General features: G+C 38.9%; 1 protein-coding gene across 5 annotated transcripts in view; it reads right to left on the reverse strand.

The window, feature by feature from the left end:
• Positions 1 to 17,947, reverse strand: part of LOC124276604 (protocadherin-11 X-linked-like) — a 116,892-nt gene that overhangs the window by 62,213 nt on the left and 36,732 nt on the right. Inside the window, exons 1-2 of one of the 5 annotated variants that reach the window (XM_046712732.1) lie at positions 11,081 to 11,300; positions 568 to 596 (exon numbers count right to left, since the gene is read on the reverse strand). The gene's annotated coding sequence lies outside the window, so the exon portion shown is untranslated. Of the gene's footprint in view, positions 1 to 567; positions 597 to 10,454; positions 10,520 to 11,080; positions 11,306 to 17,947 lie in introns of those variants that run through there. The other 4 variants (XM_046712288.1, XM_046712474.1, XM_046712801.1 and 1 more) reach the window with 4 other exon arrangements.

Raw genomic sequence — 17,947 nt, forward strand, 5'->3', positions numbered from 1 at the left:
ACCTGGGGCTCTAAGGTCAAGAAGTCTAGATTTGAGATTCCACAAGATCAAACAGCCCTATCATTACAAAAACATTGCTTCTTGTCAGAAGTCTTCAGCACTGCAATCATAAACGTGTTTAACTTGATATCTGTAAAAAATTCTCAAGTAATCAAATCAGAAGTGATGTCAGCCTGTTTCTTATTCAGCCACCTCATCAGCTAATAAAAAGAGGGTACATTATGCACAACACATATATCATTATATCCCAATTACAACCATGTGATACGGCCTATATGGCCTCTCGTGGTGTTTGTTAACAAGAACACAAAGCAAATTTGGTATTCAAAGTTATTAAAATCTAATCCAGACCACCTTAGTTCAAGAGGAGCTTGTTTCAAAGCATCAGTTCTGAAACTGTCTAACTACATTAAGTTACAAATTTTCTTTTGACAAGGCATAAAACTAGTTAAGAGCTACTGGTTAAATCAATAATTGTCAAGATCACAAAACATGGTGATTGATTCAGCTGGCCAGAATATTGAACCCCATGTGCTTGCACGTGAGTTGTATAAAAGAACAACCTACTTGCTCAATGCTGCCAATCAATGAAGAACCTGCAAACAGAAGAGAAAATATTTTTGGACCTCGTTAATAATTCACACACAAAATACATTTTTTTCTTCATTTGATAATACAATATTTAGATTAAACAATACAATATGATACTTAAAGGTGTAATAAAGTGTAATTAAATATCTGCAAACTGTTGCAATAATAACAGCAAATGCACTTTCTTTAGTTCACTGTCATTTCAATATTTATGCAAAGGAGTAATGTTGACATGATGTCCTCCAGATACAGTTAATTAAACAGTATTTGTTTTTTTATTGATTAACACTGCACTCAGAAATATTCCAGCAAGGTGAAGTTGGTGTATAAATAATTGAATCTGGACAAGACAATCCAGTGATTGACATCATGAGCATCGAACTACACCATTGGGATATGATGATATGTGTCAACCAAGTCAGCGAGCCTGACCACCCGATCCCGTTAGTCGCCTCTTACGACAAGTATGTGATGCTGAGGACCAATTCTAACCTGGATCTTCAAAAACATGTTATACATAAAAAATAATTCCATTTATTGCACATGATGCACAGACGTAAGTAATTAAGTGGTTTACGTATAAAATCAACTATATGAAGGCAGGATCATGTCCATTACTTTTAGCCAATAATATTGCATCACAAACATCTCAGGCAATTAAACAGACACAAATAGACAACATATGAGAACCACAGACAAGGTATGAAACTTCAAAAGCTCAACAAAACAAGGTTAAGGATGACAAGCTCAGTCACAAGATTTTAGCTGCATTACTCAAATTCACAGATACAGCTATCGTACCAAAGACTGCTTCTTATCATTCAAGCCCTATGGAGCAGATATCACAGCAGGTGAAGCATGAAAGACAAGCCTTATCTCTATAAGCTTATTACCTGAACAGGTGAATTTAACAAGCAGATGTTTGTTCCTTTGGACAAAGTTGTTTCTTCATGTTATTTTCCTATATGCTTCTGTCGGTGAGAGAATAGCCTTATATAATTGAAACATTACCATGATACAAATAGCTTTCTACCAAGGATGGTCTTACTTCAGCTAAGCAATTCATACGATCAAATTTCTCACTCTTACTTTTGTTCCAGACAATGAGGCCATATAGGGAGTGTCAATACATTTTATATAACAGGAAATGTGGTAAGCAGTTATGACACTGCTTTCACTGTCTGTTTTGTTAGTAGCAGTGTAGGAAAGATAGCCCGTCCCAACGTCCGAGACTGGTGAATTTTGTGGAGGACGGGTTAAAAAAATATCTAGTCTGTCCTCATGTCGGGTCAATTTTAGCAAACCAATGACATATATATAATGATTATAACCTTTTTGAATATTTACTGCCGAAGGTGTTTTATTTATATTTGGATGACAGGCTAGATTTTGGCAGGACTGGTAAATAATTTGACCTGCCAGTCCTGTGTACAGGCTAGATTTTCTACATCTTTCCTACACTGTTAGTAGGTTCAGTTTGATGATGCCCTGAGTCAAATTTTAGTTACATCAAGCTTGTCAACTTTTTGTTCTCGAAAATACAAATCATCAATGCCAGAGTAATCAGACTCGATTATATGACAAGACTGAGTCTGCAGGCAATATAAGGCTGAAAATTGTTGGAAATGTTATGAATGGAACTTCGAGAATAAGTGATGACACCAGGTGTTCATTAAAAAGGGTACATTTTTACAGATGTTACTGTAAACTAGCAGGCCATGGAAAACGAGGTAGTAATCAGTTTGCGATTGTTGATAATATGATGTGAAATTGGCTATCGCGTTTGGAGCGAAAAATGTACCCTTACAAACGTGGTAAGTGGAAGTTGTACGCACATGAAATGGGGTGAAATAAGCAAGCCAGTTTGTTGACATGTGATCGTCCATCTACAGTAAGTATGATATTTAGCAAAACAAAACATATTATCCATTCATTTCGATGCATGAGTAGATGCAATATGATTGTGAATTCTTTGAATAATGTGGACCAAAGTTATAATTGTCGGTAACTGCCAGTTGTCTGTGATCTGTGTTTGCCACGATTTTGACCCCATCATGGGGGATCGGCTTATGTATGAAACATACCATTTTGACACTGATTTTAAGGGTCAAGTTTTGGGGTCGGCGTATCTACAGTAATATACGGTAAGCATGTCCTGCTCTAACAGTACCACCCACCACTCACAATTTGTAAACAAATACTTAGTGTTATTAACTGGGATTCGAAAAGTGGCATGGCAGTGGACAAACAGCAAATTGTGAAGCCATATTTTTATTGCATGGTCTGTGCATTGTTTGTGCTGATTTCGTCTGATGTACAAAAGTTCTGCTGTTTAATGTCCAACAGTACATAACACTGAATACTAAAACAACCATTAATAAAATGTTAGCTCAATGGAAAGCCTAGTTTTATTCGTAATGTCCATGCATGTAAATATTTAATGTTATTATGCATATTCAGTTTCTCTCAGTGCCACAGGCAATCGTTTGTGTACTTTTATCTGTTTTAAAGTGTATGCATAATAGTATATGAAGTGAGACTTTAATAAAATATATGTGTCGGTTACTCATAACGATTTACTTCACCTGAGGGTGGTAATTCAAAATTCTGTGTATTAAGTTCTCATGGTGATTCAAGTTCCTAACGAGTATATAAAGACTGATTTTTCCATTTTGTGTTTAGTAATTTAGCAATATGAGTAATTTAGTAATTTCTTAATATTTGATTACAATTAAAAAATAAAATAGATGGGAAAATAAACTTCTAACAGCTATCGGGATGGCACTTCATGCTTATTCAAGCATCATATTTGATATGTTAATGCTAATATTAAAAGTGAAGGATTTAATGTCAGTAGATAAAAACCAGCTGAAAACCTCGAGGTTCCCAGGATCTTTTGGTCCAACACGAACAAACGTGTATGAAAGCTTGCATCCATCAAAGCTCATATGCAGGACCATACACCTTTATTGATTTACTTACACAATGTTTACCTATTCAGATAGGTGTAGTCTCATTTGAGGGGAAAAAAAGACGTTCTGTTGACCTAGATAGACAGTGTCAGACAGGCCATAGTTCTTTCAAATCAAGCAACGTGTTTGCAAAATGAAAAACATAAATAGACAGAGCATGAGAAACACCACTAAGCTCTGCCCTTTCAAAAGACGAGATACAACCTTTTGGCGTAAGCCATCTATTCAGCAAAATAAAAGATTTCCGGAGGATTGGACAGCTGAGGTTTATGGGAAGTTTTCACAATGGCAAACAAGTTTATATACAAGTATCAAGCACAGAATAGCAGTTTGGTCCATCACTGAACATGTCTGACAGAGGCTGAATTGGTTTGGATGTTACTGCATTAGAACCCTGAGGAGAATTTTAATTAGGGATCAACACAATAAACTGCAGAATCGAATTAACTTCTTTTTACCACTTCCTAATGTTGTAAGGAAATCTGACAATTTCATTACAGCATCTACCTAAGGGATACAATCCATCTATGCCACTGTGTGTTTTTAACAAGGTACGAATTAAAGGAAGGTTGTATATGTCTTGATTTAGTCTTTTTTTGTATCCGGCTTAAAGGATTACGGCTGCAAAATAGAGTCAGAAATCAGGGTCGTCTGGCTCTGTAGCTCACCTTAAGGTTTGGTGAGTAAGGGACTATCGTTTTAGGCCATTCTGTTCCAGCAATATCAGTGTGAGTGACACCAGGAATGGGCTTCACACATTATACCCCACTGTTCAATGTTCAAAAGATTTAGCACTTTAGTAGTGAGTAAATGAGTATGGTTTTAAGCTGCTTTTAGAAATATTCCAACAAAATCATAGTGGGGGACACCAGGAATAGGCTTCACACATAGTACCCGTATGTGGGGAATTGAACCCAGGTTTTTGGTGTGACAAGCAAACGCTTTAACCACTAGGCTACCCCACCACCCCCAGCACTATAGTAAATTTATGAAGGTGAATATACTCTGGTATTAGACAATAGCTTGGATGAAATGGAATAATAGCAAGTAGTATTTTAACAACTTGAATATTACTTGCAGAGATGCCGATTGGCAACTCTGGTCCACCATTAATACTATACTAGTCAACTTAAGATAAGAATCCTGAGATCAGGCCTAAATAACATTGTTTTACTGAAGTCCGGGATTTAACATATGTTGGGCATGAATTTATCAATCTGTGTACTGATACAACTGAATTTGTATTTGTTTATTTATTCAAAGTTGCTATGCATATGAGAAGCAGCAAGTTCCAGTTTCAACCCATGTGAATTCAGAATATTTGGTTTGTTGTTTAACGCCGGACTCAGCAATATTCCAGCTATATGGTGGCAGTCTGTAAATAATGGAGTCTGGACAAGACAATCCAGTGATCAACATCATGAGAATCGATCTACACAAATGGGATATGAGGACATGTCAACCAAGTCAGCGAGCCTGACCACCCGATCCCATTAATAGCCTCTTACAACAAGCATGGGTTACTGAAGACCAATTTTAACTCAAATCTTCCCAGGCTGAATTCAGAATATTCTGAGTGTAGGGGAGTGAGCATGGTTTTACGGCACTTACACGCAATATTCCAGCAAAATCACGGCAGGGGACACCAGAAATGGACTTCAGACATTGTACCCATGTTGGGAATCAAACCTGGGTCTTCGGCATGATGAGCGAACACTTTAACCACGAGGCTCCCCCGTCGCCCCCAGAATATTCTGATCAAATGGTCAACAGTATATAAAGGACAGCACACATGTGTGATATATAAATGGACATGATGTAAGCAGCAGGTAAGCATGTTGATGGAGTCTTTAAAACTTTTGCCATTTGTCAGACTTGCAAATAGTGATAAATCAATACATTTCTCCAGACTCCATTAAAGATGTGATTATGGATTTCATTGAAACATCAATTCTCATCAATAGCTGTTTCAAGCTTAAAACTGTGCTCAGCAATAGCATCAATAACATAAAATATGTAAACGATCACATTGATTTTTGAGAAATACAAATCGATGTGAGACAAAGTTAGGAGCTCGGCTTTCTATCAGTTTATGAGGTACTGATTATATAATGCAACATTGATAGAAAATCGATAGTAGTTTGATGACGCCCAAACAAGTCTTGGAATACAAATATGGTCTGGAAGCGATGGCAACAGGGTATTGATTAATACATTATCTACATAACTGGTGTATATCAGAAGGATGCCATGGTATATTGACAGGAAGCAGAGTGTAGGAAGTTCTGATTCCACCAACATACTCACCTTGAGTTTGTGCGAAACTTTAAATGTCAATGTAGAAATCTCTACTTTTGCTGTAATATTCAATTTCCTTGATTAAGTTATGGAACCCACATTAATCTCCACAGGGTAATACCATCATGAACACAACATAAATATGAAAATCTAATTTAGAGAAAATGATGCAAGGTAAAAAATGCTGAGATATTAGAATTTGTCTCATAAATGAACACCATAAACAAGCTCTCAGATTAAAACCTGTTTTTGTTAAGACAGTGGAATTTGACTAATGCAAGTCTTCAAGCAGGAACATTAAACAGAAAAACACAGGGAAGCTGTGCTCAATGGTAATTTATGAGGGTGACTTGTTCCATTACTGGTGTCTAATTAAATCAGTCATGAACTACTGCATACAAAGAGTGAGAACTGGTCCAGCTGATATTAAAATCATATTAAAAAACCTCACCTATAAGCAAGAATGAGTGAGTGAGTGATTTGAGGGCTGAAATAGTGTTTAACATTACAGTTAAGATTATTGAAACTACGTGACATGTTTTGTTTGTTTTTCAATGCCACACTTAGCAATATTCCAGTTATGTGGCAACAGTCTGTAAATAATTAAGTCTGGATCAGACAATCCAATGATCAACATCATGAGCATCGCAGTTGGGATACGATTATATGTGTCAACAAGGACAGCGAGCCTGACCACCCGATCTCGTTAGTTGCTTCTTATGACAAGCATGGGTTACTGAAGATCAATTCAAACCCGGACCTTCACGGGTTTAGGTGACATGACATGTGAAGGAATGTAACAGCAAATTGGTGAGAGCACTTGTGCCAGTTATTATAGAATATTTATATAGCGCATATACCCACGGAACTAGTGCATGCTCAAGGCGCTGGTATTTTCCCCTCGATCATTGGATGTCAATCTCAACGGCACATCATATTATCAATCTCAAGGGCACATCGTATTATCAATCTCAACTCCCTGGGGAGTATACAACTCTTGCTGCCACTTGGCGCACCAAGTTTTTGTGGTTTTCCCATCCTAACAGGTACCCATTCACAGCTGGGTGAACTGGGACACATAGTCACAGTACTTTGTCCAACTTCACTGCACGCTGCTGTACCCGCAACTAGGTTTTTGCACGTATTCATGTGGACACCATCTGGTCATATACCAACGGATTCATGGGTTCTTTTAAGTGCACAGGGTTGTGTACTGTACACTAGGGGTTGTGACAACACTGAAAGAGTCTGCACACAAAGCTGACTCCAAGGTTTTTACACCCTGTCACAGGTGGGCTCAATCCCGACACCGACACCTCAACCTCGCTGATCAGTAGCCTGGCGCCTTAGCCAGCTTGCCACCGTGCACCGGGAAGTTCTTTAGTTCAAGCCCATTGAGATACATTTTATCATGGACACTCTACTAAGAAACAGTATATTGACTTGAAGCCATCTTTGTTCATGCCCTTAAATTCATGCACAAGGCAGAGTGACAATAACAACCATCTTTTAAACGGTGTAGGGATGGATCCTCGATCTTGCTTTCTGCAGGCAAATGCTTGACCACAGAGACAGCAGAGTTGGGTTTATTGCCAGTGGACAGTATTTATCAGTTATATAATAACATGTCATCTTGATGTCCGAGGAAAGAAACAGTAATGACAAACTAAGACTGACTGACTGAGTTTGGTTTTACCCCGCTTTTAGCAATATTCCAGCAACATCAAGGCGGGGGACACCAGAAATGGGCTTCACACATTGTGCCCATGTGGGGATTCGACGTGACGAGCCAACGCTTTAACCATTAGGCTACCCCACCGCCCCGACAAACTAAGAAAAGGATAAAACTGTAAATTCAAACCCATCATCATAGGCATCTGGTACACAAAGGAGAGCAACTCTGCACTGTGACTTGCTGTCTTAGGTCTAAACAACCATGTCAAACCAGAAACAAAAAAATGAAGATGTGAGTGTACCATCAATGCTACCGGGGTAAAACTGAACATTCAGAAGAGTCATATAGTTTAGTTTTACGCCACTTTTACCATGAATCCAGCAATATCAAAGCAGAAATGGTCTTCACACACAAAAGTCATATAGAGGTATAATGATACAGGAGTTTATCATTATTAAGTTTTCCAAAGTGAGGTGAGGTGAAAGTGGGTTTAACGTCGTGCTTGAGAATATTTCGCTCATATGACGACGTGCATGCGTGTGTATGTGTATGTGCGGCTGCTTGTACTAGCCCAGACTTAAGCTGGTTTTATAGTGCTATCCCACTGAGATACCATGCCGCAGTGAAGCATGAATACCCCACTCAGACACATTATACTGACTCCGAGCCGACCAGTCCTTGTTGTACCCATTAATGCCGAGCGCCAGGCAGGGACCAACAAGTACCATATTTTAACGTCTTTTGGTATGACGCGATCAGGGATCGAACCTCACGACCTCCCGCTCTCCGGGCGGACGCTCTAACCTCTACACCACGGAGGCGGTTGTTTTCCAAAGTGAATCACAGACCTATGTCATATTGATGGGCAGACACATAGGCATAGAGTATTGTGAATGTTTGCAATTTATGTCTAATCATGAAATACTAGAAAATCTGGGTTTTTTCAAACAACAACAACAACAACAACCTGTAATGTACCCTACTCCCACTAGAGACACAACTGAGTGTTGTGAGCTTCACCTTCAGAGATGAGGGATAGAATTGATCTTCAGCAACCCATGCTTGACATAAGAGGTGAGTAACGGGATCGGGCTGTCACCCTTGCTGACTTGATTGATTCAAACCATCATGAACAATGCTCATTATGTCAATCACTGGATTGTTTGGTCCAGAGTCAAATATTTACTGACCGCTGTCTTATAGCTATAATATTGCTGAGTGCGGCTTAAAACAAAGCTTCAGCTAATGATTACCTCTGAGAAGATTCAGCACTGCGAACATCAGCATATTCAAAGCGAAAATTCACAAGGATCTTAAAAAATACTATTGGACTCTATCCCAGCCTGCGAGTAGTAACTTTCATCAATTTCATTCCATCCTTCAAGCAACGTGAATATTTTTAAAGCAGTCAGAGCAGTTTTTATCACAAAAACAACATTTCTACACATGTTCTAGAAATCCATATTCGTTTAAAGCAGTGGGCTCACATGTTTAGGTATTTAAAGGTGAAAGTGAACCATCCGAGGGTTAGTTGTGTTTATGGTCGCTGACCCTTGAAACTGAGGACAAGAATAAAGCAGCTGTTTTACACTGGATTTCAGAACCAAGATTTCAATGTTTAAGTTATCAGAGTAAAAACATTTATCGTTTAGACATTGTTAAACAGCTTAAGAACAGTTCTTTAAAAGTTTGTGAACCTGAAAATACAGGAATAATTCCCAGGGTGCCATATTTCTCACATCGGGTATGTTATAGGATGGATAAACGATTGCATGTAAACACAGCATTATATGGTTGAACAAGCTGAAATTTTAACTGTTTGACCTGAAATCTAATATGGCTGCCATGGATACATGAAATCTGTCAAGACTATCATCAAAACAAGTGGGTAATTGATAGGCACCACCAAAGACTGATATTACTGTATTATTGTAAGAGGATAGTCAAAACAATAAACATGTCCTTTTAAGCTACACCAGGTAAGGAAGACAAATTACCTGAGCAATATGGGAATATTTGATCCTGCGTCTCGGATATATAAAACCCAGATTATACAATTTACATCATTTTTTTATATAACTGCAAATATATTTTCATATGTAAGTGCCACAAATGTCACTTTAACTGCACAGAATATTTCAGGCAACAAAAATAATTTCCTTGAAAATATGGACCAAAAGATAATGCAGTATTGTTCAGATCTGACACCTCTGTAAAAGATTTGTTTTTTCAGAAATATGTTGGTTTTGATAAAACACAGGTTAATATTTTAATATGAAGTTGTATTACCACTTTCCTTCCTAGTTAACACTGATGAAACAAGGAGCAGGCTGATAGCCTATTGGTTATATTGCTAGCTGATTTTGATGGTTCTATTCCAACAAATGTATGCTATATGGAGCCCATTAGTGGTGTCCCCTGTTGGAACATTGTGAAGTGTTTAACACAACTTTTAACTATCACACTTTACACCAGTCTCTCCACATCACTGACAGATCGGAGGTCTTAAAAAGACTTTAACCCAATGCAATTTTAAAACTGCAAGATGTTTTAACACTGGCACATTGCTGAAAAACATATGACAGCACCTCAAAAGTAATATCCACAACAGTAAAATATAAATAGCAATTACCTACATATACAGTAATGTCTTCCTGTCCTAACCATGTGATAAACTACCTTGTCATAACCCAGTGTTACAATGGTAGATAAAATACAATAATGTACCACCGGGAGCATTTAACCAATATGAATTCACACATAAACATACACAATGTAGAACATGATTACTTGTCGGCTAGCCATTAAGGCCAATCACAGTACATGTGCCCATACCTCCCATCCATGAATAGACAAGTAAGAGTTATTTACAGCCTGAATGCTGTCCCCCCAAAGGGAGATATGTACATTATACCTACATTAGGAGATAACGTCACCTCAGACGATATCCCATAACAGCCATACACTCCATGAGATCATGTGAAGCTGAACTACTCTCTGTGACCTGACAAAAGCATGACAGTGGCGTCACACTCACTATGGTTTATGTATTGCATGTGAGAGGGAAAAAGGCCTCGTGCCACCTGCTGCTATTAGCATATGAAAGATGCATCAAAATCTCAGTCCTAAATCTCACACATGCCGCCTTTTCCACTGTTTGACAAAAACTAAACAATGTAAAATGAAAATCTAAATTTAAATGTGAATTTATTTTCACAGAATTCACAAAGATGGATTATGCTTATCTGGTTAACTCCTGCCACACTATAATGAAGGTTTTCCAGATCTAATCTTTCTATTGTATTAATAAGGAAAACTTGATCAAATTATTTGATGATATTAAAGGGTCTTGTAATACATCAATGTTAACAGATCAGTACAAACTGTTGTGTTACTGATAAAGGACATCCACTCCGAGTACGGACAGACAATCACATCTCGATCTAAGCAATATCCAACTGTATTCAGATATTCCACTGATTACACACACCCATCGAAGCAGCGTATATAAACACCAAACTGACAGGACGAGTCGTTAACTTACCTGTCCAACACCTGAATCACTCCAAACATTCTGAAAGCTCCATATATAAATGTCACTTAATCACAAACACTGGTACCAAGGTGTAAGTCCAGAGCGTCAGCCACACAGATAGTATTTCAGCTCACATTTGATAAACACTGATCGATGGTTTCATCTCTTGCTAGTGAGTATAAAAATAGCAGAATGCATCACAAAGAAAACCCATGTAGCATGACTTGGGGAACCGCGCGGTCTATTCACCTATAAACGCTGCAGCTTGCGACTGCTAGTGAAAGCGGCTCAGTGGTTAAGTATAGAGAGTATTTGAGCGGCAGAAAGCTAGATCTTCAATCAATTTGCTGTCCGTCTTTGCTGGCCTAGTCTTTGGTCACGTCTGTATTGCGAGTCTCTACCTAATTAACCTGGCCGCCTAACAAAACATCTCTCCAGCCAAACAGTCCTACCCATAATCACTACCTCAATTTAATCACTGTTGTCAGCACTCAACCAGTTCTACAATCACCTCGTTGACCCTTCAACAAAATCCATCTTCTGATTTGACCTTTTGGCTATCAACATAAAAAGTGGATAAAAAAAATCTTCAAAAACAAAATGAAAATCAATGTTTCTTCTTAGCATGTGCAATCTTGAATTCTATTTGGAAGACAAATTAGCATTTGTCTGTTGTTTTTCACCCTTTGTTTTAACAAAATGTGTGGATCCCTCTCCCTCCTAAAAAATAATATAAAATGAAAAGAATCAACATTACAATCTTAAAATCAGAATTTTGAGTTTCACTAAATCCAGTGCTGACATTCAATTACATAATATTTCATCAAAACACATTTACCAATCTCTTTCCAAACATTTATATTAATCTAAGTGGGTGGGTAACCTACTCCAGTCACCTTTAACGGAAATTAATTTGTATGATTCAAATTAGTCTTCCATGCATAGAAAAACATGTAGTCTTTAATTACCGGCAGATTAACTATTAATGAGTTCTGAAAAATATGTCATAGATATCACTACAGCCAACACTGATCAATATCCTGACTGCACAACAAACATTGAACACATGAATGATCACACAGAATAAACTCATTTAAATATAATCAATGTTTTTGCATTAACTAGGGTTTGATTCCAACGAGACAAATTTAGACAACAGGTGCACACATGCAATCACAACTTTTTTCGGCAGGCGAGAAGACAAAATGGCAACAGGACCATACATCTCTTAACTTAATTACAACTTAATTTTAATTACTTTGGTCATTAAAAAGAATGAACATGAATGATGTAGATGGCCACCTGCATGCCAAATGTTTGAGACCTAGATTCTGGGTGCTAGTGAGTGAGTGAGTAGGTGGGTGAGTGGGCAAGAGAAACAGTGAGCACACGAGGTAAGTGAGTGGATGGGAGGGCAAGTGGGTGGGTAAGTGAGTGGATGGGAGGGCAAGTGGGTGGGTAAGTGAGTGGATGGGAGTTGGTGGGTAAGTGAGTGGATGGGAGGGCAAGTGGGTGGGTAAGTGAGTGGATGGGTGGCAAGTGGGTGGGTAAGTGAGTGGATGGGAGTGGGTGGGTAAGTGAGTGGATGGGAGGGCAAGTGGGTGGGTAAGGGAGTGGATGGGAGGGCAAGTGGGTGGGTAAGTGAGCAAGGGAGATACTGGGCAAGTGAGGTGAGTGAGTGAGTGGGAGGGTGAATGGGCAAGTGAGATGAGTGAGTGAGTGAGTGAGTGAGTGAGAGTGAGTGAGTGGGTGGGTGGGTGGGCGAGAGCAGTTAAGTGGGCAAGGGAGACTAGGCGAGCGAGGTGAGCGAGTGGGTGAGCAAGTGAGCAAATCGGTGGTGTGTAGATGAGGAATAGGTGGTGGAGTAAGTGAGTGAGTGAGTGAGTGAGGTGAGGTGAAATTCGGTTTAATGTCGTGCTTGAGAATATTTCGCTCATATGACGATGTGCATGCGTGTGTATGTGTATATGCGGCTGCTTGTACTAGTCCAGACTTAAGCTGGTTTTATAGAGCTAGCCCACAGAAACCATGCCGCAGTGAAGCATGAATATCCCACTCACTCAGACACATTATACTGACTCTGAGCCGACCAGTCCTTGTTGTACCCATTAATGCCAATCGCCAGGCAGGGACCAACAAGTACCATATTTTAACGTCTTTTGGTACGACGCGGCCGGGGATCGAACCTGCGACCTTCTGCTCTCGAGTGAGTGAGTGGATACAGATAGATGAGGACTGACTGACTGAGTTTAGTTTTACGCCGCTTTTAGCAATATTCCAGCAATATCACGGCGGGGGACACCAGAAATGGGCTTAACACATTGTGCCCATGTGGGGAATCGAACCCTGGTCTTTGGCGTGACGAGCCAACGCTTTAACCACTAGGCTACCCCACCGCCCCTGGATAGATGAGGAATAGGGTGGAGGAGTAAGTGAGTGAGGTGGTAGGTTTGAGTGAGAATGAGTGAGGGAGCAACCGTTAGATTGAGGGTTAATTTCACTTTGAACAGTATTTCAGCTATATAGCACTGAAAAAAGTTAGGGATTAAACAATCTTATTACTGTAGTTAAACTGTCAATCTACAGTAATAGAGAATCAGATGGTAACTACCTCAAAATCAAGTATCACAGCATGGACAGAAAGCCCGAAATGAAGCAAGTTGTAGTGAGTGAGTTTAGTTATATGCAACTTTTAGCAATAATCCAGCAATATCACTGCGGAGGACACCAGAAATAGGCCTCACACGTTGTACCCATGTGAGGATTCGAACCCGGATCTTTGGCATGACAAGCAATTGCCTTAACCAATAGGCTACCCCACCACCCCTCACTTTAGTGAAACACACAAGCACAGGTATGGCAAAAACAATTCCATAACCGGGGACACCTGGGATAAGAAAATATGATAAAACTGACTCCACACAGCAACTTTAAGAATGCCATAACCACTTGGCTACCCCACCGCCCCCAATACCCAAAGTGAGGGAATCAATGTTTTACTAAAAAGTGTGTTCACACTAAAGTCATACCTTAGCTATGGCACTTTGTTTTGTTAATAATCAGTCGGGGCCAGGTGAGTAAAAGACACTTTGAATCTTGGATTCAAACTCGCGACCAGCTATCTCAATGTCAACAGCTAAAAAACCTAAAGTCAATTCTAATTAGAAATGTAATGCCGCCAATTAAGCCCTTCTCACACAAACAGAAAACATATGAAATACTGCCATGGTGTTGTTAACAACAGCCCATCAAAATCAGTAGAAAACATTGAATGAATTCATGACTGCTTTTATGAACACAACAGCTTGTAATTCACCGAAATTACAAATCTTCGACAGCCATTTTATGACTTGCAGTGCTTGATTAAAATTAAAATTTCATTAGCACACAGTTAGTACCCAAATTAAACACACAGCTTAAAACCCAACTGATGGTAATGTGTTATGCAATTGGCAGCAACACAGCGTAACAAGATCACCTTGCAAAAGATTTTCTTTCAGTATGTTTCACGAAATGTGAAGAACGTCCATATAGCTTCATTTAAAGGTTTGAAGCAACACTGATACTGTAAAATTGATTATGGGAAAGCATGTGGAACCATACAACATGTTACATCTGTCATTTAGCTGTCACAAGCAAGGACATCAAGAAGAAACTTTCTGACAGGTGCTTGTTTCACCAAAATTTCCATTATATCATGGATAGTTAAAACCAAGATTTACGGTATTCTGCAAAACTCATTTTGTCTTGAAAGATGAACTATTTCAGAGAAGTTAAATGTGTTTGTCTTCGAAGGAATCTGCCTAGTGTATCACTCAACCCTGAGGAATTTTCTAGAGTAAACAAATACTTGTTTAGAGTTTGCAATCAACATTCAGATCTGTTAACAATATGGGATGGGTTTTATACATGCCAAATCCATTCTGCACCCATTCACTTGTGGAAAGCCAAGTCAAGACAGAAAATAGAAAGAAACTTTTAATCAGTTATTTTTTTAACCATTTTATGGGAACATTTGAGTTAGTATTATGGGATAACAGAATACATATGGTCCTTTATTGCATTGATTTCCAAACTCAAGGTTACCAACAAGTGGAAAGGATGGTTTAACATTTGAAGCATGTAATTGATACGCGAAGATGTGTCTGAACCATATTAGAGGAATTTTCATAAGAAATGAATACAATCTGGAGAAGAAAAAGCAAGACGTGGTTGGGATTGAATGTTCACGAACACCTGGTGTCCCTGATTTTTACACAATCGATTCATATAGTTTTTTTATTACTTTTTCACCAAATGGAATCCAGATAATCAAGACTTTTTACTCTTGTGTAGATGTTATATATATTTTTGTTTTTGTTTGTTGTTTAATGCAGTTCTTAGCATTATTCTAGCTATATGGCAGCTATTTGTAAATAACAGTTTGAACCATACAATTCAGTGACTGACATCATGAGCATCAATCTACGTAATTGGGATACGATGACATGTGTCAACCAAGTCAGTGAACCTGACCACCTGATCCCGTTAGTCGCCTCTTACGACAAGCATGGGCTACTGAAGAGCAATTCTAACCCGGATCTTCACTGGTGATTCTGATCTGTAATCTGTATGGTATCATAACAGATGCATGTTCTTCATGTTAAACCATGTTAAAAGAAATGATTTTAAGAAATGCCTGGAGAAAACGTGAGAAGACTCGGTTATATCCGAGTTTCAAGCAGCAATATATGAGTGAGTGAGTGAGTGAGTATGGTTTTACGCCGCTTTTAGCAATATTCCAGCAATATCACGGCTGGGGACACAAGAAATGGGCTTCACACATTGTACCCATGTGGGGATTCGAACCTGGATCTTCGGCGTGACGAGCTTTAACCAGTAGGCTATCCCACCACCCCCAGCAATATATGAAGGTTAAGGACACAATGAATAGGCTTCAAATATTCTTGTCCAATTAAGACAATCTAACCAGTTTGCTGCATGAAGATCAATTTTAAAACCGAGCTACCTGTCAAACCAAATAGGAAGAAAGCAAATGACATTTTAGCTTGATTATACACGTTTAGCACAATTTCATCAAATTTACAGTGCATCATCAAACCTGAACCTCAAGTGTGACAAGCAAATGCTTCACCCACTAGGCCACCCTACCACAATGTTTGATAAAAAATAATAGGTACTGGTAGGAAAACATGGAGAGCTTAACGCATCTGCATAGAAAGATGCCTTGCAGAAATTTTAGCTTGTTTCATGTCCTTAATGAACCAAAATACATCTTAACCTCATTACAAGAAACTGAGACCCTGAAGAAGGAAACTGAAGTGCAATATTGGTAATAAGAGGGAGGAAGGGATAGCCAGAGAGAAAGAACAGAAGGAAGGAGAGGGGATACAGAAAGAGAACGATCAATATCATATTTTTATGTTCAAGAAGAGCAAAGCTGAATCTGATGCTTGTAAACAAGTTACTTGTACTGAATGGGTTCAGAGTACTGACTACCCCTGCTTTGATAACAGTGACAGGGGTGAGATGTACCACAAATAATTGTGGGGGGCAAAAAAAAGATATGTTTAAGGAAACCGATGCCATGGCCTGACTTATCAAACCCCAACAGTTAGATGCAAAACAGCCTTACAAAACTAGTGGACCAAGCTGTCAACGAGATAAGATTAACCTCGAGGAATAATGGGTTCGACTTTCACTTAGCTGCTTATGATAACTAACCAATCAGTTCGACTCCTGACTGTGCAAAATAGTGACAACTTTTCCAATTTGTGTCTGGAGGTTAACACAGTAATAAAAACTCAAGAGCTGGTCAGCTTTTGTAACTATGACATTATCGGCAGACCATCACCACTGTTAACTCAACCCAGCATGGCGACCAAAATGAACATCATCCATATTGTCACGATCTTCGACCCAGTGTGCTGCTTATCGCATCATCTGCCAATAAAGACATTATTTCTGCTTTAAAGCCTCCCACTTTGTCGCTGGTCAAAAGATCATTGTGAATGCTGGATGTCACAGCGTGGTGTCCAGCCAAGAGGAGGTCGTGACAGAGGACTAGTACAATCCGCGGGGACAACATTCGCACAGTCACCAACTCTGAATAGACCATGAGCTGATCAGACGTTCAATTCACTTTTCAAGACTGCTGGCGCAAAGTACGCATCAACAAAAGTGTGTTGGCTCTTATTTGAAGACGATCAGATCCCCAAAACAAATCCACCTGGCCATGTCGGTTGTGTACAATAAAGTTTTCTAATCGGCTCTTCATCCGTGCCGAATTTGTCGACAACTATGCCGACAGTGAAGATTGCGGCAGTACAGAGACATCTAGTTATCCTCACTTAGGATTTTTAGAGCTTTACACTTATCAACGGTAGACTTTACGACAGACGTGTAGACATCTGCATGATAAGAACAGGCCTTGTACCTATAGAGCTCAGGGCTTTTGTACAAAGATTAAGTCTAAAATAAGAATTCCAGCTGATTTGACTTTTAGATCATTTTGTCCACTGGATTAGAACCTTCTTGCTTCACTGAAGTTGGTGATTCGAGAAGTTATGAATCATAATTTCATTTATAAGCGAGGAAATCAAATTTAGTAACTGGAGAATCAGATCAAGTACAGCTTTTGTGAGACATTTTGTCAATAGCATTGATGTAAAGAGGTTGAATTTCATTAACGGTAAATGATGTGAGAGGCTGTATCCTGGAATTGGAAGAAAATTTATTGAAGCTGCAGTGTATGGGTTATGAAATGCATAAAATGGTCATTTCATGGGTCATTAAAGTTCTGCTATATGACGTTCACTATCACATCTGAAACTTGGTGGGAAAATGACAAAAGCTTTCTTGAAAAACAAAATGGTG

This window comes from Haliotis rubra, unplaced genomic scaffold (assembly GCF_003918875.1).
Source record: "Haliotis rubra isolate DU_JTF1 unplaced genomic scaffold, ASM391887v1 Scf1, whole genome shotgun sequence".
Classification (NCBI taxonomy): Eukaryota; Metazoa; Mollusca; class Gastropoda; order Lepetellida; family Haliotidae; genus Haliotis; species Haliotis rubra.